This window comes from Pipistrellus hanaki, assembly GCF_964339955.1.
Source record: "Pipistrellus hanaki genome assembly, chromosome: 2".
Lineage (NCBI taxonomy): Eukaryota > Metazoa > Chordata > Mammalia > Chiroptera > Vespertilionidae > Pipistrellus > Pipistrellus hanaki.
In genome coordinates this window covers 133,850,196-133,874,859 of record NC_140504.1, presented here as the reverse complement: position 1 = coordinate 133,874,859, position 24,664 = coordinate 133,850,196, and the positions used below count along the sequence as shown (strand labels likewise).

At 41.3% G+C, this 24,664-nt stretch overlaps 1 pseudogene across 1 annotated transcript; it reads left to right on the top strand.

Moving 5' to 3' along the window:
- The first annotated feature begins 13,973 nt into the window (after positions 1 to 13,973).
- Positions 13,974 to 20,864, top strand: LOC311617873 (peptidyl-prolyl cis-trans isomerase A-like; annotated as a pseudogene). The gene is made up of 2 exons (XR_014797036.1): positions 13,974 to 14,009; positions 20,348 to 20,864. The product of XR_014797036.1 is annotated as a peptidyl-prolyl cis-trans isomerase A-like (transcript).
- The last annotated feature ends 3,800 nt before the right edge of the window (positions 20,865 to 24,664 follow it).

Sequence of the window (24,664 nt, the reverse complement as noted above, 5' to 3'; positions counted from 1 at the left end):
GATAAGCAGAGAAAACAGAGAGATCAGGGATTTGAGTGGAATTTATAGCTGACTCACAGGGAGTGTTTACAGCGACATTGCCACTGAGATCCGCCCACTTTACACCCTTTCATTTCCACCCTTCAATTTTGTTAGGTAGAAACTTTAGGAGAAGCTGGGAATGTGGAGGACTAGGAAAGCAGTAACCAAAGTTGTTTGGTCTTATGAGTGCTAATTGACTTTGTTTTTCTTCCTCCTTTCTCTCTCCCTCCCTCCTTTTCTTCCTCTCTAAATGACAACTCTATGTTAACTGTGAATGTGTTTGGGGTGCTGACACTGAGACATTGGCTACAAGTTTCTATATATTAGGTAGTTTCAACTCTTAGAACTTGATGCTAGACAGAAATATTAATTAGGGTAAATTTTATTTATTTTTTTGGTTATGTTTTTACTCTTTAACTGAGGTTATAGAACACTGCAGGCTTTTGTGTTCTAGAAATGGGTGTTGCACTTGTGTTACTCAAGGCTATTAACTGAGAATTTACTATAAAATACAGAAGCAAGTGATATGCTAGTACCTTGTGAGAGACATCAAAATAACACTATTCCATTATCCATTATTATTTCATTCTCTTCAAAGAGATCTGATAAAGTATATTAGTTTTATTTTTTATAAACCTTTATTGTTCATATTATTACAAAAGTTCCTCATTTTCTCCCCCTCCACCAGGTTCCTACCCCACCCTCTGCCTTTTCCCCACCCCCCATTGTCCTCATCCATAGGTGCTCAGTTTATGTTCAGTCTCTTCCGGCACCCCCGACTCCTCTTTTCCCTGAGAATCATCAGTCCACTCCCCTTCCATACCTCTGATTCTATTATATTCAACAGTTAATATTGTTCATCAGGTTTTTTAATTCCCTTGGTTTTTAGATTCACTTGTTGATAGTTATGTTCATAATTTTTATCTTTATTTTCTTCCTCTTCCTAAAGAACCCCCTTCAGCAATTCATATAATTCTGGTTTGGCGGTGATGAACTCCTTTAGCTTTTTTTTTTTATTATTATTATTAGTGAAGCTCTTTATCTGGCCTTCGATTCTGAGTGATAGCTTTGCTGGATAGATTATTTTTGGCTGTAGGTTCTTGCTATTCATCACCTTCAATATTTCTTGCCATTCCCATCTGGCCTGCATGGTTTCTGTTGAGAAATCAGCTGACAATCATATAGGTGCTCCTTTATAGGTAACTACCTGTTTCTCTCTTGCTGCTTTTAATATTCTCTTTGTCTTTTGCTCTTGGAATTTTAATTATGATGTGTCTTAGTGTGGTCCTCTTTGGATTCCTTTTGTTTGGGGTTCTGTGAGTTTCCTGGACTTGTAGGTCTAATTCTTTCACCAGGTGGAGGAAGTTTTCTGTCACTATTTCTTTCAGTATGTTTTAGGTATCTTGCTCTCTCTTCTTCTGGGACCCCCATAATTCTGATGTTGGTTCGCTTGAAGTTGTCCCAGAGGTTTCTTAGATTATCTTCAACTTTCTGGATTCTCTTGTCTTCTTGCTTCTGCGGAGGAGTATCTTCTGGCTCTTTATGTTCCAAATCTTTGACTTAATTCTTGCGATCTTCCATTCTGTTTTTAGGACTCTGTATAATATTTTTTATTTCAGACAATGTATTCTTTATTTCTTGTTGATCCCTTATTATTTCTTGTCGATCCCTTATTATTTCTTGTTGATACCTTATTATTTCTAGTTGATCCCTTTTCATATCTTCATAGGTCTTGTTTATTTTATCGGCCTTTTCTAGGAGATTCTTGAAAAACCTTATAAGAGTGGTTTTGAACTCTATATCCAGTTGCTTTTTGTCCTCCATTTCTTTTGTTTGTGATCTGTTTCCTTGTCTCAGCATTTTCGCAGCTTCCCTGAGTTGGTAGCCTTAAAAGTCTCTGTGTTCAGCTTGGATGGGGCAGAGTTTCAGGGTAGAGCCTACAGCCTTGGCTTCCGTCAGCCATGCCCCATGAGGCTCCTGAGTCTCAGTATTCCTCAGGGTCCTTCAGTACTCGTTGCAAGCACCTCTGAGAGAAAGGTGCCCTCAAGTTTTGCCTGCTACCAAACAGTCTAGGCTCTCCCCCAATGAGCCTGGAACTGGGGTTCAGTTCAGTTGGAAGTGGGGTTCAGAGCAGTCTGGAGCTTTTGTCTCCTTCCTGCTAGGGCAATCCAGCGGCACAGTCAACAGCCCATTCTCTGCACTCAATGTGCGCACCTCCGGGGGTTCTGCCTTTCGCTGCTCCCCTGAGATTCCGCCTAACAGCCCAGGCTCCCTCTGTATGAGCCTGGGTCCCCAGGGTCTGCCCTAGAACTGGGGTTCAGCGCTGTCGGATGTGGGGTTCAGCACAGTCCAGAGCTTTTATTTCCTTCCCGCTAGGGAACGCCAGCCAGGCACTCAGCCTCCCCCTCTTCTCCAGCTCTGTCCTCTCCTCGCGCGCAATGTGTCTCTGTACCTTAGGCTTTTATAGCTCCTCTGATTTTCCTTCTGGTTTTCTCTTTCCTTCTCGTTGTAGAATTTCCAGTTAGTCCACTTTCCTGTAGTTCTGTGTAATGTCCATTTTGTATTTTAGTTGTATTTTATTGAAATTGTTGTGTGAGGCTGCAGCTAGGTGTTACCTATGCCTCCATCTTGGATTCTCTCCAGTATATTAGTTTTAAAAGAAAGTCTCTCTAATAATGATAGCTTTAAAAAAAAAAATTTCCCCTGTCTCTTTTTTATTTTGGAAATTATTTTTTCTTGTATTTATTGGAGTGATGTTGATTAATAAAATAATATAGGTTTTAAGTGTACAATTCTATAATATATCATCTATATATTGTATTGTGTGTTCACCACCTAAGGTCAGGTCTCCTTCCATCACCATTTATCTCCCTTGTATACTCTCCTACCTGCCCTCAACCCCCCTTGACCCTCTGGTAATCACCATATATTGTCTGTGTCTGTGAGTTGTTTTTTTGTTTGTTGAATCTTTTCACTGTTTTGACTACACCTCCCATACCCATTCCTTCTGATAGCTGTCAGTCTGTTCTCTGTATCTAGGAGTATCTTTCTATTTTGCTTCATTGTTTGCTTTGTTCATTAGACTCCACATATAAGTAAACTCATATGGCTTTTGTCTCTCTGGCTAATTTCACTTAGAATAATATTCTCCAGGTCCATCATGCTGTTGCAAAAGAAAGATTTCCTTCTCTTCTAGAGCTGAGTAGTATTCCATTCTGTAAATGTACCATAGCTTTCTTATCCACTCATCTACTGATGGGCACTTAGGCTGCTTCCAAATCTTAGCTACCGTGTTTCCCCAAAAATAAAACCTCCTCCGAAAATAAGACCTGCTTACAGGTTTCCTTCTGAGTAAAATATAAGGCATCCCCCAAAAAATAAGACACACCCCCCCAGGCTCTGTCTCAGAATGAAAATTAATTTACCGTAAACTGGTTGCTAGGGCCGCCCCGACTGGCGGCTAGCAACCACGACGTTAGGCAGAGTCCTGACGTCACTGCTGTGTGGAGACAGAGCAGAGGTCGGAGTGAGCGGTGAGTGCGGGGTGGGAGAGAGGAGGAGACTTTCGCAGATGCACAGATGTGTGTAGAAGAACAGGAGGATTAGAGCTGACGTGGCGAAGGAGTGAGTGTTGGTCTGTCTCTGATGACACCACCTGATGCTTGTGGCTGCCCTCATGATGACTGAAGGTTCTCAGTCAGTGGCAGACCCTGCTCCAGCCCAGATCCAGGCCCCATTAAGCCCAGTGACAGTCCCCAGGCAGGCCCCAGGGGGTAAATATCTGATAAAGGGGTAGGGGGAATGTCTGGTGAAGGCGTTCAGTGGCACAGGGGTGGGGGGAGGGGGATCACTTAAAATGACACAGGAGGATCAGAGGGGGCAATCAAAATGACACAGGAGGATCAAAAGGGGTTACTAAAATGGTAATCCCCCCTCTGATTCTCCTGTGCCATTTTGATTCCCCCTTCTGATCCCTCCCGGTGCCATTTTAAGTGATCCCCCTCCCCCCACCTTGATACCCCAATTCTTTTTTTTTACCCCTAGAAATGAGCGCAAAAAGAAAAAGCTACTCCGTGGAGTACAAGAAAGGAATCATGGAAGACTCTTGGGGCCAAAATCTTACTGCTTTTCTGCAAAGAGAAGATGTTGAGTATCCGATTGGTCCGAAAATGGCGAGCAGAGTGTGATAACCTCATTGAACAAGTGGACAAGTGGACAAGGGAAATGCTAAAAAGCACAAGTGTGGATCAGGTTGGCAGCCATTATTTTCTGAGCTGGAAGATCTGATCTGTGAATGGGTTGTTGACAGGAGAGCAAAGGCTTTGGTTGTGAATAGGGCTCAGATTCAAGAATTTGCCCTTGCACTGGCACCACAGTTTGACATAGCCCCAGAAGACTTCAAAGCATCACAACACTGGTTGGATAATTTCCTTCAGCGAAGTGAATTGTCTTTAAGAAGATCTACTGGTACAACATTGTTTAGGTTGGAAGATACTCAAGTTATTAAGCGAGCACTTGCATTCAAGTCCTTTATTGATGATGCTGACTTCTCTAAATACAATCTTTCCAGCATGATTGCTATGGATGAAACTGCAGTGTTTATGAGCCAATCATTTCAAACAACAATTGAACAGCGGGGTGCCTCCTTAGTGTACATTCCCTCCACTGCTTACGAAAGTGCACGTATTTCCTGTATTTTGGCAATTCATCTGGATGGCACTAAAATCCCACCTTCAATCATTTCTAAGGGCAAGAAGGAAAAGATTGAATGTGTTTTGGGCATTTTTATTCTTGAAACTGAAAAAACCTGGGCCACACAAGCAGTTATAAGGAAGTGGGTCGATTTAATGCTGCCGCTTGTTATGCGAGGGAGCCAAAGAGGTCTGCTAGTCTGGGATGCAGCCAGCACTCACCATACTAAAGACATGAAGACATTTCTTCACGAAAGAAAAATAGATCAGATAATGATTCCTGCAGGAATGACAGCCTATCTCTAGACTCTTGATATTGCAATAAACAAGCCATTCAAAGACAATTTGTGCATGGAAATTAATGACTACATTGAAAATAGAATGGAGAGAAATCAGCATGGAAACTTTGTGAAACCTAAACTGCAAGAAGTTGTGACTTGGGTGAAGAATTCATGAGAGAAAAATCACTGACAGTTGCATTGCAAATGCACTGCGAGCAGGCTACCTTGACAAGAAGTATCATTTAAAGACAGTGCTATTGCTAAACATGAGAGATTTGGTCCACTGATTCTGAAAGAAATGGAGTCACAAGAAATTCACCAGGAAATTCAGGAATTGGATTGTTATGATGATGTTCCAGAAGATGATGACATGATTGTCATTGAATAAATGAGTAAATTCTTGATACTGTAGGATTCACAGTTTGTCTGGTTTGTGTTGACAACTACCGTACTACCGTACCATATACAGGTAATAAATTTCCTTTATTTTCATTTAACAATAAATGTGTACAGTATTCTTCTTCATGGAAAAATAAGATATCCCCTGAAAATAAGAGTTAGCGCATCTTTGGGAGCAAAAATTAATATAAGACACTGTCTTATTTTCGGGGAAACAGGGTATTATAAATAACGCTGCAGTGAACATAGGGATGCATATATTCCTTTGAATTAGTGTTTGACATTACTTCACATTAATCAGAAAGGAAGTCCATCCTTAAAGTCTTTGACATTAATCAGAAAGAAAGTCCATCCTTAAAGTCCTTAGGGGTTGAGGGAGATTTTTGTTCTTCATGTACTTGACATTAATCAGAAAGAAAGTCCATCCTTAAAGTCCTTAGGGGTTGAGGGAGATTTTTGTTCTTCATGCATTTTGTAGACATTTACCTAGTGTCCAGAGCCACTAAGGAATAGGAGGCTGGGAGGGCCTGCCTTCCTGCAGTGATTCTGGTATCTCACCCTTCAGTCTTTAGTCTAATTATAAAGTCCCCAAGCCATGAGGAAAGTGGCACCTCTGACTGCTCTTCTCAGTGAATCCCAGCTGGTCACAGAGGAAGGGTGGGGGAGAGCAAGCATTTCACAGTGGAAGAAGATCCTCAGCAATAGTGAAGTGAAAGTTCTCTGGAGGCACCAGGCCCAGCTTTGTAGATTCTTTGGATTGCACATTAGTTGAGGGACTCCCACTTCCTGTGGAAACTCGAACTGGGTCTAGCGAACTATTTAGAGCATCTAGTTTTCTTAGAATCTCTCTTGCCCTATCTTCTTCTTTTCATTCTCTCTATTGAATTTTCTAAAACTCTTACGTTGATCTATGACCCATGTGTCAGTCAGAGTCCTCCAGAGAAACAGAACCAATAGGGTACACACACACACACACACACACACACACACACACACACACACACTCCTTTAGTTTATGGAATTGGCTAGTCTGAAATCTATAGGGCGGGTTGGTAAACTGGAAACGCAGCCAGGAGTTAATGTTGCAGTTTTAAGTTCAAAATGTGTAGGGCAGACTGGCAGACTAAGAACTCAAGCAGGATTTTATGCTGCATTCTTGAGGTATAATTTCTTCTCTAGGAAGCTGTTTTTGTTCCTAAGGCCTTTAACTGATAAGAAAAGGCCTATTCACATTATCAAGGGTTATCTCTTTTCCTTAAGGCCGACTGATTGTACAGGCTAGCTATATCTATGAAATGCCTTCACAGCAACACCTACGTGAGTGGGTTTGATTGCATAATTGAATACCTTCGTCTAGCCAACTTGACACCTAAGACAAACCATCATACCCCACATGAAAATAATTACAAAAATAGCTATAATTTATTGGGCATTTATAATATGCCAAGAATAATACTAGGCATTTCAGATGAACTATATTATTTAATACCCACAACAACCCATGAGAAAAATATTATTAATCCTATTTTACAGACAGGCTAAACAATTTGCTTAAATTCACACAATGAGTAAGCCATTGAGTCAGGACTCAAACCTAAGCCTGCTAACTCCTGACAAGTCCATGTTCTAGGAAATCCCTTTGGTCTCTGACAGACCTTCTAGGCTTGCTTAGTCCCCACATGTCTAGTAATCATGGAAACTACCTCAAAGCTGAGAGTCCGAGGTCTGAGAGTGACCAGCACATTCACGGCCATCCTCAGGGCTAGCTCTGTTTCTAAGACCACACGAATTTCCAAAGAATTCCAGCAGTGTGGTTAACCAACTGTGGTTAAGAGTGAAGCAGGTAGGCCAGCCCAACCACTCACTCTGGTTTTGAAAACAACACTGTCAGCCCTGCTGGTGTTGCTCAGTGGTTGAGCGTTGACCCATGAACCAGGAGGTCATGGTTCCATTCCTAGTTAGGGTACATTTCTAGGTTGCAGGCTCCATCCCCATTAATGGGTATGCAGGAGGCAGCTGATCAATGATTCTCTCTCATCACTGATATTTCTCTCTCTCTACCCCTCTGAAATCAATAAAAGTTTTTTGTTTTTGTTTTTTTAAAGAAAGAAAGCAGCACCCTCAGACTGAAGTTTCCATTTCCCACTTTAGAGAAATGTCTAATATTGTGCAGATTCATAATCTGCTGTGCTATCAGGATTTTACATATGGACTCTCTCAACTCAGTGATCGGCAAACTGCGGCTCACAAGCCACATGCGGCTCTTTGGCCCTTTGAGTGTGGCTCTTCCACAAAATACCACGACCTGGGCGAGTCTATTTTGAAGAATTGGCATTCGAAGAGGTTTAAGTTTTAAAAATTTGGCTCTCAAAAGAAATTTCAATCATACTGTTGATATTTGGCTTTGTTGACTAATGAGTTTGCCAACCACTGTCTTAGCTACTAACATTTCAATCACTAAATCCTTTAAGTTTCTCATTATTTCTCTCTTTTTATGATTATCAGAAGTCCATTGCACCCATATTTTCTCCTTCATAATCTCATTCAAAACCCCTCTTCCAAGGAAAAGAATATTTAAAATTATTCACTTCAAAAAAAATTATTCACTCCAATATTTACATTTGAGTGATATTTACACTTGAGTGAAACCTTTCATAAATGATTAGATTTCTAACAGTTGAGGAGGCATTGAAGTTGTGGTGTCATCCCAATCATAGTTAAATGCTGGTGAAAACCTGTTATTTCAGTGGAGGCTTCTAGCTGTGGTTTTCTAACCAATCCCTTGCCTGCCCTGTTAATGTCTAGACCTATTCAAGAGAAACGCCCTTTGTGCTTAGGCCCCACACTGGACCTGTATCAATTTCAAGAGATAAACCTGAAAACCAAGAAGATTATAAAACAGTGTAAGAACTGGGCTTATATGTATTTCCACCAATACTGTTAATAAGAATGAATATTAAGTATTTCTTTAATCCTCACAGTAACTCTGGAAACTACCTCAGGTAGATAATTATTGCTATTTTACAGATAAAGAATAAAGAAGTAGTGAGTGGCAGAGCCATATTGAAATCTAGAACATATTCACTATTAAAACCCAGGACTTAACAAGTACAGTAAGACATCCATCCAAGAGAAATAGGGTACAGAGAAATAATGTGTGAAAGCAACAAAATTTGCTCTGGGAGATTTATTAAAGTTGACTCTTGGGTACATCAAAATTCCAGTCTTAGGTTCTGATTTCTAACAGTTACTTACTTTTATTTTTTATTGATTTCAGAAAGGAAGGGAGAGGGAGAGAGAGATAGAAACATAAATGATGATACAGAACCATTGATCAGCTACCTCCTGCAGGCCCCACACTGGGGATCGAACCTGCAAAGTGACTGAGAATTGAACCAGTGACCTCCTGGTTCATAGGTCAATGCTCAACCATTGAGCCACACCAGCTGAGCTAACAGTTACCTACTTTTAAAAATGAGGTGTGTTTCTGCAAAATTTGGGTTTGGGAGAGGGAATTTTTAAAAAACCAACCAGTAGATTTTAAGGTAATACAAAACAGTCAACTCATATGATTATGGGTTTTAAATTTCCAAATTATAAGGTTAGTCAATAGTTACCTTCCTTTTAAGGCTTGAAAATTTGTGTTAGGCAGTGCTTTCCTTTCCCAAAAGAACTCTCTCTCTGAGGATTACTTCAGTTGTCAGCTGGGGAACCTGCTTTCTCCACAGAGAACTCACTCCCCAGTTTCTGAGATTTGTAAAATCCAATGTTCTAACTTGGATTTTTGTTCAGATCCATTGGCTTACAGTATCATGATCATCTCTGTCTTATATATTTTTGTTCCTCTTTCATTAATGCCTTCCCAGAACTCAGCTTCCCACCCCCTCCCCCGAGCTTTCATTAGAAACTCACTTCCCCAAACAGTTTGTAAATTTTAGTAGATGTCACAGAAGATATGTGTGGTCATAAGAGGGCCATTTCAATGTCACTTTCCTCCCTTTCTCCTGTCCCCTTTCTCTCATCCACTCTACTCCTTTTCAGAAGCGGAGCAGATTCTTCACCTGCTTTCTGCAGAGCAACTTGGCATGCTTGGTGCTTGAACCCTTCACACCAGCACTTTATCCAAGTATTTCTTCCAGCAAATACTGTGTTCTCCCTGAGAATAATTCTTCTGGGAGGAAAAAAAAAAATGTATCTACTCTATTGTTGAGAAAAGTCTCTCTTGGTTCTGGGAAAAATGAGTTATTGTATGATTTTTTTTAAAACAAATGTGTCTGTCAAGTAATGGTGACAGGAAAATTTGAAAAGTCTCTTATCTAGAAAGTCATGTTAATTTTATACTTTGAAAAATTACTCTGAGTGATTTTAAAACAAAGCCATTTTAGACCTTTTTTTTTTTTTTTTTTGACTGGACCTTTAACTGTGATTGGGATGACACCATGTTTAATGATTACTTAATGATAAAACAAACCAAAGAAAGTACACACAGTGAACGAAAGGCAAACATTCCATTTTAGTAGAGAAGTTAAAGCTATAGCTACTTGTGCTCATACTAATGCTGATGAGAACCTGCTATTTCAATGTAAACATTCTAATTACACAGGTGAGACTTGAAGTAGGGCAAAGTTCAAAGGCTCTCAATTGCACCCACTCAGAAACTGAAGATAGGACTGTAGACATCAAACCACACCAGCAAGCCAACTGTTGTGGGTCACTGCAGATAACTTAAGTGATGGCTTTAGGATTCCTGCATAGCAGAGATGTAGGGCAGCTTTCTGGGTGGGAAGGTAGGATGAGGGAACAGGTCTTGAAGCTGCATTTACATAGCTCTTTACACATATTGAGTAATACTAATTGTCTATATCAGTGACTGCAGTGCCAATGAGGACTGTGAGGATGCCAGTGCCCATTCTCCTTCTTTGATGCTACCAGGGCCTGAGGCCTGAAATAATCGGGAGGCTTTCCAATTCATTGGTTTCAAACTTGAAGCCAGACTGATCTAATCTCTTAAAGTCCTCAGAATATACAAATTACTACTACTGAGCCTCAGATAATCTTGAAAGGGTGCCCAACCCTGAACTGGTCTTTGCTTCAGCCAAAGACTGGCAGAGGGGCAAAAATTAGCAGAAGTTGGGAATAGGAGATACAATGCATTCCATGCTGAAGAGAGTGTCTGTCTGTGCATTAGAGAAGATTGAAATACAAAGGACACTTGTGACATACCCTAGGTTGTCCCATATTTTAGGGTCAAACTCAGAAGCACACATAAATGCACTTGTATAACACCCATGATTTCCTATGCTTACTTCCTAGTTTTAGGATAATAACACTGAATTGTGAAGTCTCTTACTGACACCTACTGATTCCGTCATTAACTACCTTCTCTTCCTGGGACATTTTCCCCATCCCCTGATACACGCATGATCACACAGACACACGGACACCCTGTCAAACTGACCTGCTCCTGCCCCTCCGTCATTAGAAAGAAAGGACTCTTTACAAACTTCTCCCAGCCTTTCACTTGTATCGTACTCCCTTACTTGCCAGTTTTGGGGACAGTAACCAGTAGCTTCACCCTCATCTAGATGGAGAGAAGCAGGCAATTTGTTTACTTCCCTTTTGCCTTACACCTCTTTTTTTTTATTATTGATTTTACACAGAGAGGAATTGAGAGGGACAGAGAGTTAGAAATGTCGATGAGAGAGAAACACCGACCAGCTGCCTCTTGCACACCCCCCACTGGGGATGTGCCCGCAACCAAGGTACATGCCCTTGACCGGAATCGAACCCGGGACCTTTCAGTCCGCAGGCGGACGCTCTACCGCTGAGCCAAACCAGTCCCGGCATTGCCTTACACCTCTTGATTACAACATTGTCTTCCAGCAGTTTTCTGGCCACACTCCTCCTCCTGGTGCACAGAGGCACTGCAACCAATACCAACCTACCTATAATCAACCATAAACTTACGTATGTGAAAAAATACTGCACATAAATTAAAAGATGAGAAATAGCTCAGGGGAAAGAGTTAGTGTTCTTACTACATAAAGAACACCTACAAGTCAACAGGGAAAGAGACTAACAAGTCAATAGAAAAACTGATATAATAGATTACAAACACGTAGTTCCCAAAGTGTGCTCAGATGGTATCAGCAAAGGCCAGAATTTTAAGCCATATCCATCTAACTCCACGAAAGGACAATTTGGGAGGGAAAAGGTAGGTTATGAATCGGAACATTTTGGGTGTGTGGTCATATACATTTATTGACTTTTTATTGCTATTTTAAAATTTAATTGTTTTATAGTGGTGGAAAGAAAAGAGCAAGTAGTCAGTCCTGGTTGAAATTCCTTTTGTGAAAAGTGGTTCTAGAAGCTGGAGAAGAGGCGCAGGAGGCAGAACCAGAGGTAAAGTCCAGAGAGAAACTTAGTTTTTTTTCTGAGGTTTTTCTAAGCACACCTTTTTAACATGAGCCCAAGAGAAAGTGGTTTATTGTGTAGCACAGTTTCATGCACTCCAGTGTGTTTGTTGTTATTACTATTTTTCGGTTTCTCAGAGATTGGTCTCATTAGCATAGCAGATTGTTTTTAGAAGATGTGGCTACAATAATCTCTCCCATTCTGCCTGTGCTTCTGGAACCTTGCCCCTCTCCCATTCAGAGGCAAACTCTATGTCTCCTCCCCTTGGGCGAGCCTCTGTGACTGCCCTGCCCAGTAGGGGTCTGTGGAGATCACGCTGTGCCATGCACTTCTGCCTTGTTCTCCTGCAGCCCTCGGTGTTGAAACCCAGCCTCCATCCCGGGAGTAAGCGCTGACGTCACTCAGAGGCCCGCATGGAAGGGCGCCAAGCTCCTCGGCTACAGCAGGCTCCAACTTACCAGCCTCGTGAGGGACCCGTCTTCAATGCGGATCCCTCTGGCCCCCGTTCAGGGGCTTCAGCTGATGCCAAATGCCGCAGAGATTGAGCCCTACCCAAATCGCAGATTCATGTGTAAAACAAATGAGCGCTATTCTTTGAAGCCTCTGTGTTTTGAGGTAGATCGTATATCAACTGATAAATGTCATGATTAGAACAAATGATCAGAGATTATAGTGTGCCTACCGTAATATCACACTAGTTTCATTTACTCATTCAATTTATTTCGTGCCAAGATCTTTTTGCAGGGGATTCAGCAGTGATTGCGAGAGATGATGTTCCCTCCCTGTCTCCGTGGAGTGCTTTACGTAGGGAGTGCCAACGGACTATAAACAAATTAACAAATAGACTTTCATTGCTAGGTGGTAGTAAATGCTGTGGGTAAAAAGCAGGATATTTTCAATGAAGTGGTCAGGAAAAGGTCTTTCTGTAAAGAAGACAATTGAATGGAGACCTGAGGGAAGTAAGGCAGCACATCAATGACTCGGGCATGAGCGGTCAAGACAAAGGGAATAGTGAGCGCAAAGGCTCTGACCGGAGTGGCTTAGAGGCCAGTACTTTGGAGTAGAAAGAGGAAGGGACAGAACGAGAAGTGAAGTCAGAGAAACATGGGTGGAGGGTGGTCAGAGCACGTAGAGCTTCAGAGAATGTGGTGAGAACTTTGGCCGTTGGGGGTTTTGAGGACAGGAGGACAGGATGTTTAAAAGATCAGCCTTGTTGTATAGGAAATAGATTGTAGGCGTGCGAGGTTCGAAGCAGATAGATGCGTTCATTGGTTAATGCAATGATCCAAGTAACAGGTGATAGGAGCTTGGACCAGGACGTGAAAAGTGATCAGATGTTTTATATATGTGTATATATTTATATATATGTACATATTTAAAGTATAGCCACTAGGATATGATGTGAAACTGGATTAAAAGAGGGGCAACAAGTATGGCTAAGAGTTTTTTTGTTTGTTTTATAGCAAGTACATGTAATGTATTTGTCCTGTTTCCTCTGTTGGAGATCTGGAATCGCTCTGTGTATTCAAACACTCATACAAAGTGTATGATGTCAGTAGCAAATGCCATTCAAGACACTAGGCCTTTAAGCATGAACTCTCCAAGATGCTGACCCCACACAGAAATGCAGGAATGAATCAGCATTGTGACTGTCACTTTGTAGTTGTCTTTAACAATATATATATATATATATATATATATATATATATATATATATTTTTTTTTTTTTTTTTTGCAATATTTCATTGAAGAAGTTGACCCAGGAGACAGGGTGGATCCAGACGTTGGCTTTACTGTCATGTACTGAGGGGAGATTCAGTCACAACAATTTATGTTGTTTCTCCCAAAAAACTTGATGTCTTTCATGTGTATATCTTGGATCCTCCTTATGTGCCCAAAGTAACTAAAGAAGGGGACAAATTTTATTAGTGTCATTTAATAAGTGGAATCTCAAAAGCATTTATGGAGTTTGTATTTTAAGAAAACAAAGACAAAATAGGATTATGGTCACTTTTGATGATTCCAGGAAAGCTATAGAAACATCATTTTAATTTCCAGGCAGGTTTCTTACCAGCGAATACACTCCTAGTCAACTGCTTCTTGCCCTTTATTTCAGAACCCCCTCCATGTTGTGGCAGTGAGAGATTTTTAAGGCAAGCTGGATGGATAATGACTGTTTTTAAAGCAGCACTGACTTACAAAGGTTAGTAAGCCCTAGACTTTCCTAACTTTTTCTTAATGACTTCCTATAAAGCTAGTCTGCAGGAAACCATCTAAATATTGCTGAATCATTTAAATATTTCCACTCTCAGCGCTGAACTTCCCGGATTCGTCCTGAGATTGCTTCTTTAGGCTTCACGGGCTTACCCCCATTTCTAACAGTTTGGGCTTCACCTGGCAAACAAGACGGTGCCCGTTAGCTCGCACTGATCAGATTTCACAAATCTTCATTTTCGAGAAGTTTGCAGTGCTTCAGAATCTTTTCGAGCTGCAGTTTCACCCTTAAAATTTTTTTTCACCTTTATTTTCAAACAAAGTTAATGGCAGTCTAAGCCAGTGGTCGGCAAACTCAACAGAGCGGCAAACTGCGACTCGTGAGCCACATGTGGCTCATGAGCCGCAGTTTGCCGACCATTGGTCTAAGCTAAAGAATATTTACATCACAGTCCAACAAAAATACATAGTGGTACATTCCAAAGTGAAATATGCACATGCATTGAAATTTTCAGAGCATGAGATCTCTCCTTTAGCAGAATTTGAAGGCAGGCTCAGAACCGAAAGCTGCACTGCTGATAGCCACCTGCGTTCCACTGTGACCGGCTGTGGCATCCATGTCTTCATTTGTAAAACAGGGATAATAATATAATCTACTAGAGTAGGTTTGAGACTAAATAAGATAATGTAATCAATGCTTCACATAGACTCTGACACACACTAAATTCTCAATAGATATTCGCTATTTCTAATATATAGAAATTTCCATTCACTGCCTCCCTGGTCAGGTTTGTGCGTTTAATGCTACAGAGCAGTCCAATGGGAAAGGGGCTCAAATCCTGTGATCTTTAGTCTTCCATTTGACCCAGCCAGGAGGGGTCCTTGGCCTGGCACTGCACCTTATTAATAAAACCCCGCCTATCACAAGCACATGAAAAGTAAATGTATTAAAGAATGCACGGGGATGGCTGCCTGTGTCACTAGGACTTGGCATTCCTCTCTGACCAGAAACCCTAAGCATCTGCCCTGATAACCAACACCTCCCGCGCCCCAGAGAAATGCTACCCACGTTTCCTCCGCCGTGTCCTTGAGACAAAAGGCCTTTGTGTCTAAAGGCCGTGAGGCTGTGGGTTTGTGCAGCTGATGGCATTTGAAATGGACACTGCTTTGGAGTGCAGGAGGATTTCAGTAATGGAAATTTTTTAGGTAAGAGGGAAGAAAATGAACTGTCAAATCTTTTCTTTCTGAAAATATGAATGCAAAAGATTCTCGAGTAATGAAGTTCCAGGGCTGAGAAAGGCCAAGCCTCCATTTTCTTGTTTAATCTTTATGTTCCATTTCCTGGTTTCGGAGGTATTGGCCGTGTTCAAACAGACTTGATGTAGAGAAGACATGAGGTGCCGGAGAAGAGTAAAGTGAAACAACAGAAGGTGCTCCACTAAAGAGCAAACCGGTCTTTGGCAGAAAAATGAACTATGAATTGGTGCTGTCCAGTTATTTGATATGTAATGTTGCTTACTTTTAATAATGTGAGTACAAGTGTTCAAAACCCAAACAGATCTAAATTATTATTATTTTTTAAAAATATATTTTATTGATTTTTTACAGAGAGGAAGAGAGAGGGATAGAGAGTTAGAAACATCAATGAGAGAAAATCACCAATCAGCTGCCTCTTGCACACACCCTACTGGAAATGTGCCCGAAACCAAGGTATATGCCCTTGACCGGAATCGAACCTGGGACCTTTCGGTCCACAGGCCGACGCTCTATCCACTGAGCCAAACGGGTTTCGGCAGATCTAAATTATTAAGGGGTTAATATTCTAGATTAAAAGAATTTTTTTTCTCCTAAATTGAACGAAAGCACATGAGAAATAGTCAACAAATGTGACATTTTAATGAAATATAAGAAAATGAGAACACGGAAACAAAGTTTGCATGACTGTGAGATAAAAAAGTAATGTACAAATACACCGAACACTAGGACATCAGCGTCACTGATGGTGGAGTGAGAAAACCTCTCAGTCTCTCCCCTTAAAGTTACAAGTTGAACAACTATAATTCAACAAAGAATCGCTACTCAACAAACATGGCTAAGAGGTCGGTGCCCGGAGACAATCTGAATGTGGATGTGTCAGGGCGAACAAGGGAGGCAGGAAGGGAGGAGAGGGAGAGGCAGAGGCACTCCTGTGCTCACTGCGGCCCAGGCCACAGCCATGGGGCGTCAGGTTGCACCTGAAGAGACCAGAGGGGCTGCGGCCTGGGGTTGGGCCCAGCATTGCGGCCTGTAGCAGAGAAGCGGTGGGAAGGGTGGACGCTGCAGTAGAGCAGCCGCCCTAACCAGGGGACCAAAGAAAGCCTCAGATGTGCAGACCACCCTTCCCCCAGCCCCCCATCTCCCCGCAGGATCATAAGGCCCACCCGGCTCCAGCTGATGCAACTGCAGCGCAGGGGTCAGGTTTCAGCCCTCACTCCGCAGCCTGGAGACGGCCGGAGGGGCAGAGAAACCTTCCAGCCTGAGTGGCTGGCACACGTGGCACTTAACCCCAGTGGAAAAAGCAAAGCCACAGAGGCCCGAAAGCGCTCGCCCCGCCCTTCCTTCCCCAATCTATCGCAGCCAGAACCCACTAAAGGCCACTGGGGCGACTCAGATAGTGCAGTGCAGCCGGCAGCCTCTGGTGGCAAGGGGAACTTCAGGCCCAGAGCCCGACACTGGCCACAGCCCACCACAGGGCGGTACCCTGAGGCCAAGCAGACCTCGGCTCGGAGGGAATGCCCGCCCCCTCGGGGAATACAGCAGGGGCATTTTCAGCAAAAGGCAACATTGCCCCACTGAGCCACTAAGTCTCTTTAGAGCAGGTAAGAGAAAACAAAAACTTGCGCTATACCGCCATCTACTGGAAATCTAAAGAAAGACATCTGCATATCCACCTGTTATAAAAGCAAACAGAGATTACAATTTCTCCAATGTCCGGACAGAGAAATAATCCACGAAGTACCATAAAGACCACGGTAACAAGGCAGCTCAGAAAAAAAAATGAAAAAAATATCCGGAAAATAAACTCAAGGACATGGAAGACTGTGACTTAAGTGACAGAAAATTCAAGATTGCAGTTCTGAAAAAAAAAGATAGGAGAAAACTCATAGGCAGTTCAATGAGCTCAGGAATAAAATCAACAAAAAGTGGTACTTTACAGAAGAGATTGGAACTATAAAAAAGAACCAAACAGAAGTTTTGGAGTAGAATATCAATAAATGAGATGAAGAATGAATTAGAGAACTTAGAACAGACCAGATGGAAGCAAGAATTATTAATTTTGAAGATCAAAATCTAGAAATGACTCAGGTGGAAGAAGGGAGAGAATTGAGAGTTTAAAGAGAGAGAGAACAAGAACTCTATTAGAAAAAGACAATGTAAGAATAACGGGAATACTAGAAGAAAAGAGAAAGGAACAAAGAGCCTATTCAAACAAATAATTCATGAGAACTGCCCAAACCTATGGAAATAACTAGACTCTCAAATACAAGAAGCTAAGCGAACATTTAGTTATCTCAATGCAAAAAGATCTTCTCATGCAACATTATATTAAACTGTTAAAAGTTAGTGACCAAGAAAGAATTCTTGGTTGGAGTGTTGTCCTGATACAGGACAGTTGTGGATTCAATCCCCAGTCAAGGCACACATAAGAATCAACCAATCCTGTATAATAAAAGCCTAATATGCATATCAACCTAACAGTGCAATGACCGGTGGCTATGACATGCACCAACTACCAGGGAACAGATGCTCGATGCAGGAGCTGCCCCCAGCCTGCAGGCCCCAAGCCAACCAAGGCGGGTGCCAGCGAGGCACCCTAATTACCCCAGCAGTCACCCCACAGATCAGCCCTAATCACCGGCCAGACCTAGGGACCCTACTCTTCGAATTTCGTGCATCAGGCCTCTAGTAAATGCATAAATAAGTAGAATAACAAGTAAATGTTTCTCTCTTTATCCCTCCCCCTCTAAAGTCAATTTTAAAAGTTTTTAGGCTGCAGCAAAAGCAGTATACTAAGAGGAAAGTGATAACATTATAGGCTTACATCAAGAAACAATGAAAATCTCCTCCCAGCTGGTGTGGCTCATGTTTGAGCATCAACTTATGAACCAGGAGGTCACGGTTTGATTCCTGCTCATGGCATATGTCTGGGTTTCATGCTTGATACCTAGTGTGGGGCATGCAGGAGGTAGCGATCAATGATTCTCTGTCATCATTAATGTTTCTATCTCTCTCTCCCTTTTCCTTCTTTTTTTTTAAAAAAATATATTTTATTGGTTTTTTACAGAGAGGAAGAGAGAGGGATAGAGAGTTAGAAACATCGATGATAGAGCAACATCGATAAGCTGCCTCTTGCACACCCCCCACTGGGGATGTGCCCACAACCAAGGTACATGCCCTTGACCGGAATTGAATCTGGAGCCTTTCAGTCCACAGGCTGATGTTCTATCCACTGAGCCAAACCGGTTTCATCTCCCTTTTCCTTCTAAAAAAAAAAAAAAAAAAAAAAAAGAAAAGAAAGAAATAAGAAAAATCTCAAACAGCTTAACATTTCATCTTAAAAAACTAAATGTCCTCACTGTTGAATTCTACCAAACATTAAAAGAAGATTTAAGGCCGAAACCGGTTTGGCTCAGTGGTAGAGCGTCGGCCTGCGGACTGAAAGGTCCCGGGTTCGATTCCGGTCAAGGGCATGTACCTTGGTTGCGGGCGCATCCCCGGTAGGGGGTGTGCAAGAGGCAGCTGGTCGATGTTTCTCTCTCATCGACGTTTCTAGCTCTCTATCTCTCTCCCTTCCTCTCTGTAAAAAATCAATAAAAAATATATTTAAAAAAATAAATAAAGAAAAGACATTTGAACAAATTGAGCAGCATATTGCTATTTTTGTTTCCTGTACATACTCCAGCATTTAAATATTGGAAGAATAACAAAACCTGCATGATATGATATTATGTAAGAGTGAGTGAAAATGGTGATAAAAACGATAGTGATTTATATGACAATATCAAATATCTAGAAATGGTTTCAGTGAAAACAGTAATTTGTTATTTATGGCACCATTACATTGTTTGAATTTGATATGGAAAAATTATTGTCCATTCCCAAGTCTAAGTATTGCTTTATGAGTTTTATTTAAAATTCCAGTTTCTCTTGCTTCAACACAGCAAAATTTCTCCTAAATGAGATTAATAAATATTATTTAAGGACCACAATGACCTAAAAAGGGTTGTTCAATTTGGCATTACTATCTGTAGAACACATATGATGTGATGTCTTGGTCATAACAACATAGAGGTTTTGCTGAAATAAAGATACAAAAAGAAGCTTAAAAAATATTTTTTAAATTGATTTCAGAGAGGAAGGGAGAAGGAGAGAGAGATAGAAACATCAACGATGAGAAAGAATCATTGACCGGCTGCCTCCTGCATGCCATTCGCTGGGGATCGAGCCCACAACCCAGGCATGTGCCCTGACCAGGGATCGAACCATGGCTTCCTGATTTATAAGTTCACCCTCAACCACTGAGCCATGCTATCTGGGCCAAAATGAAACTTTAATGAAATAAATATATTATAATGAATTGGAATGTCTTTATTTTATTAATCATTCAGACATCAGTAGCCTATCAACAGAACACTCAGACATGCTTAATCATAATTATGTGGGTAGTTCTTGATAGTCTTCTGATTCTTGGTCCTATAAAACCATAGCTTTACATTTTTTTTAAAGAAACAAAGATTATTCTTTCATTGAAAATATTTCATTTATTTTTTTACAGAGAGGAAGGGAGAGGGATAGAGAGTTAGAAACATCGACGAGAGAGAAACACTGATCAGCTGCCTACTGCACACCCCCTACTGGGGATGTGCCCGCAACCAAAGTACATGCCCTTGACTGAAATCGAACCTGGGACCCTTCAGTGTGCAGGCCGACGTTCTATCCACTGAGTCAAACCAGTCAGGGCAAGGCTAATTTTTTTTCCCCCTAGATAAAAGTACAGGTTTAAAATGTTTCCAATGGATTAATATCAATAAAGGGGATCTACCATAAAGTAGTCCACCCTACATGCTAGCCTTCGTGAATAAGCATAAACTAATGTAAAACAAAAAGCAGTTGTAAAGAGCAAACATTAGAATATCTACGAAAGTCAGTGGCTTCAATACAGAACCTGTTGATTAAGGCAATAAGCAGATACCTCAAAATAATAATATATGATAACATGATAGAAATCTTTTAAGATTTTGCTGTTAAATCGCTACCAGAACTTTATAAAGGTTCCTGTTTTCACAGAATTATTCCGGGATTTATGTGCCAGGGTGGTGACTTCACATGCCATAATGGCACAGGCGGCAAGTCCATCCATGGGGAGAAGTGGGAGGACGAGAACTTCATCCTGAAACATAGAGGCCCTGGCATCCTGTCCATGGCAAATGCTGGGCCCAACACAAATGGCTCCCAGCTTTTCGTCTGCACCACCAAGACCGAGTGGTTGGATGGCAAGCACGTGGCCTTCGGCCGGTGAGAGAAGGCATGGATACTGTGCCGGCCATGGAGCGCTCTGGGTCCAGGAATGGCAAGTCCAGCAAGAAGATCACATTGCTGACTGTGGACGACTCTAATAAATCTGACTTGAGTTTTACCTTCACCACCAGACCATTCCTTCTGTAGCTCAGGAGAGCACCCCTTCACCCCGATTTGCTTGGAATGTTCCATAATCTATGTGCTCTTGCCAGTTTATCGGGTTCCATCATTTCCTTCCCCTTTCCCCGTCCAGCTGGATTGCAGAGTTACGTTTATGATCATGAAATAAAAACTAAACAGTTGTCTGTCAAAAAAAAATCACTATCAGAACTAAAAATTGCTGGTTTATTTTCTATTTATAATATATGTGTGACACAATGGTAAGATATGTATACATATAATATCTTAATTTAAAAAATGGAAAAAAAATGTGTGACATATTTGATAAAACTGAGTTTACTTTCATTTCAAATAATAAAAGAAATATTTCCCACTCCAATAGAAATCAATGTTTTATTTATTTATTTATTTATTTTCCAATTTATTTTTTTAAATCTTCACTCAAGGATATTTTCCCATTGATTTTTAGGGAGAGTTGGAAGAGAGAGGGAAAGTCAGAGAAATGTGAGATAGACACATCAATTGGTTGCCTCCTGCATGAGGCTGACCAGGAGGGGAGGAGCCTGCAGCCACAGTACGTGCCCTTGGCTGATTTGAACCTGGGACCCTTTGGTCTGCAGGCTGACGCTCTATCCACTGAGCCAAACCAGCTAGAGCACATGTGTCAAACACAAGGCCCGCGGGCCAAATCCAGCCCGCCAGGCCTTGCAATGTGGCCCGCACCGCGCTGTCATCACTGCACTCCGCTGTCAGTTTATGACATTGTCAGTTTATGACTGTTCAGTAAACCATTCGGCCCGCGATTTAGGCTGGATTTTAGATTTTTGGCCCCTTCTCTGATTGAGTTCGACACCCCTAAGCTAGAGCAATGTTTTATTTTTTAATTTGAAATAATTTCAAAATCACAAATTGTAAGAGCAGTACAAAGAGTTTCCACATATTTTTCTCCCAGATTCCACCTTGTTAACATTTTAACACATTTGCCTTATCATTATCTTTGTTTTTACAGACACACATATATGTCTATATACATACAGATACATGGTGTCCAAAAAATGTATACATACACTCTGAATAATAATAAAGGCAGTGGTTATTAAAATACATTTCATTTTCAAAACTGAGCCATCAGCTCAGTTAAAGTGTGTATACATTTTTGGGGAACATCCTGTATATGTAATTTTTTCCTGAGTCACTTGTTGAGAGTAAGGGATTATTGTTCATTCCCAAGTCTAAGGGAATGAACAATGGCAGGAAAGAATCTTTCTTAAATTTTCAAAAGCCTGCCAACAAAGATGGATTGGGACCCTTTGCCAACCAAGGTTCTTTTCCCCTCATTATGCAGAAATAATGCCCATGACTCCAAAATAATCCAGAGTGTGTTTCCTAAAGAACACTCATACATAGCCATAGTGTATCCATCAAAATAAAATTAACATTGATCTATTACTATCCTCTAATCCACATGTGTCAAACACAAGGCCTGCGGGCCAAATCCAGCCCGCCAGGCCTTGCAATGTGGCCCGCACCGCGCTGTCATCACTGCACTCCGCTGTCAGTTTATGACATTGTCAGTTTATGACTGTTCAGTAAACCATTCGGCCCTCGATTTAGGCTGGATTTTAGATTTTGGCCCCTTCTCTGATTGAGTTCGACACCCCTATTAAGATTTCACCGATTGTCCTGAGAATGTCCTTTGTACAAAAGAAATAAAAATCCTTTTTTCTCTTTTTCCTTTCTTGTCCAGGCTGCATTCTAGGATCACACATTGTATACCATGTCGCATCACTTTGGTCTCTTTCAATCTGGAATATTTCTTTAGTATTTCCTTATCTATCATGATTTTGTCATTTAAAAAAAAATCTATTGATTTCAGAGAGGAAAGGAGAGGAGAGAGAGATAGAAACATCAATGATGAGAGAGAATCATCGGTTGGCTGCCTCCTACACGCCTCCTACTGGGGATGGAGCCTGAAACTCCAGCGTGTGCCCTCACCGGAAATCCAATCATGACCTCCTGGGCCAATGCTTAACCATTGGGCCACACTGGCTGGACACTTTTTGTCATTTTCAAAGCTACTGAACTTTGTAGAATGTCCCTCAATTTGAGTTTTGTTTGCAGTTTCCTCATATATCAGATTAGATAGATGATGTAAATTGGGCACAAAATTTTGTGTTCTTGTCAGTATATCACATCAGGAGGAACACAAAGTTGAATTGACTCATTATTGGTGATTTTTCACTTTTACCACTTGTTGGTCGAGGGTGCTGAACAGGTTTCCTCTGGCCCCTGGTGTCACCCACTGCCCGGGCTGAGCCAGCCATGCCAGCCACAAACGCCCAGCTGCAGCCAAGGGAGATAGATCCGTAAGGTTTAAATGTTATTGTTACAAATGTTTATAAGGTAGGAAGCAGGGTAAAGAGAATGCAACATATTTGATTCAACATTGTGTTAGTTTGTTTCATAACTTTTAAATATTCAAATGAATGGTATGTGGGCCTGCATATGTACTTTTGCCCTAAAATACGCTAACGTTAGGATTTTTCCTTCCTGATGTTTACACCTTCAGTGTAAGCAAGGCCCGACCAAGACGTGTCGCACCCGTCCTAGGCTAATAACTTGATGAACTGCCAAAGTAAAGGCCTTTAAGTATTTTCTATAAATGCAAATTGTAAAGCCCGCCAACAAAGCCTGCACCTCCCGTGGCTGTGAGGAGTGTTCTAACATTTCTCCTCGATGGCTCTGCTGACATTGGTCAGAGTGGATTCAACGTACATTTTTTCTGGTTATGTGAGGAGTGAAAGTTGAAACCAAAGTAAGTGGCATCATGATTCTGATTTATTCCAGTTCTTGTTTGGCAGATCCTTCTCCCAGCTTTGACAGGGAGCAGTTTACACACTGATTCTTTCCTGCCAGATTAAAATCTTGCATTTCCTTCTCCCAAGAGCAGGCTTAAACCATGGAGGATGGGTGTACGGTTAAAATTCATTCTTTTTTATTTTTTTGAAAAAATTAAACTTTTTTTTTATTTTTACTTTTTATTTATTTTTCTTTTTTACAAACCCTTGTGTCAAGGGCTGACTTTGAATAGATCGCAGCGAGGGAGCTGCTCTGCTACGTACGAAACCCCGAAAAATTCACCCTTATGATGCCATTATTTTAAAGTTTGATTCAGTAGAGGCAGCAGATATTCATAGACTTGCATTTTAATTAGTATCCAAATAATTCCCATGCAATAGCCCAAAGACCACCTTTGAAATACTGTTAGGTGAGGGAATACTTTCTATTGAGGTGTTTTTTTGTTTTTTGTTTGTTTGTTTGTTTGGTTGGTTGGTTCTCCTCAGTCTCCTTGTGGAAAACTGGAAAATGACTTACTACAATTAATTTTAAAAGAATAAATTCACGGTTTGGCTCAGCGTCGGCCTTCTGACTTAAGGGTCCCAAGTTCGATTCCGATCAAGGGCATGCACCTTGATTGCGGGTACATGCCCAGAAGGGGGTGTGCAGGAGGCAGCTGATGGATGTTTCTCTCTCATCGATGCTTCTAACTCTATCCCTTTCCCATCCTCTCTGTAAAAAAAAAAAAAAAAAAAAATCAATAAAATATATATATTTAAAAAAAGAATAAATTTAAGAAAAAGATAAAAGAATAAAGTTAATCTGACTAGATCACAAGGATGGAGGGAGGGAAAAGGAATGAGGTGGCCAGAGGTCAGGGAAGGCGCCAGAGGTAAAGAGGCAGGAAGGAGAGAGCAGTAGTTCTCTTTACCTTTTTACTGAATGCCAGCACCGTGCTAGGGGCTGGAGATTTAAAGGTGAACTGGAGAGCAGGGCCCCATCCTCTGGATGTTTACAAATCTAGGGCGGGGTGAAGCAGGTACGAAGGAGCCGTAGGAAAAGTGTGTGTGTGTGTGTGTGTGTGGGGGGGGGGTCCTAACCCAGGCATGGAGGGCTAAGGCATGTTCT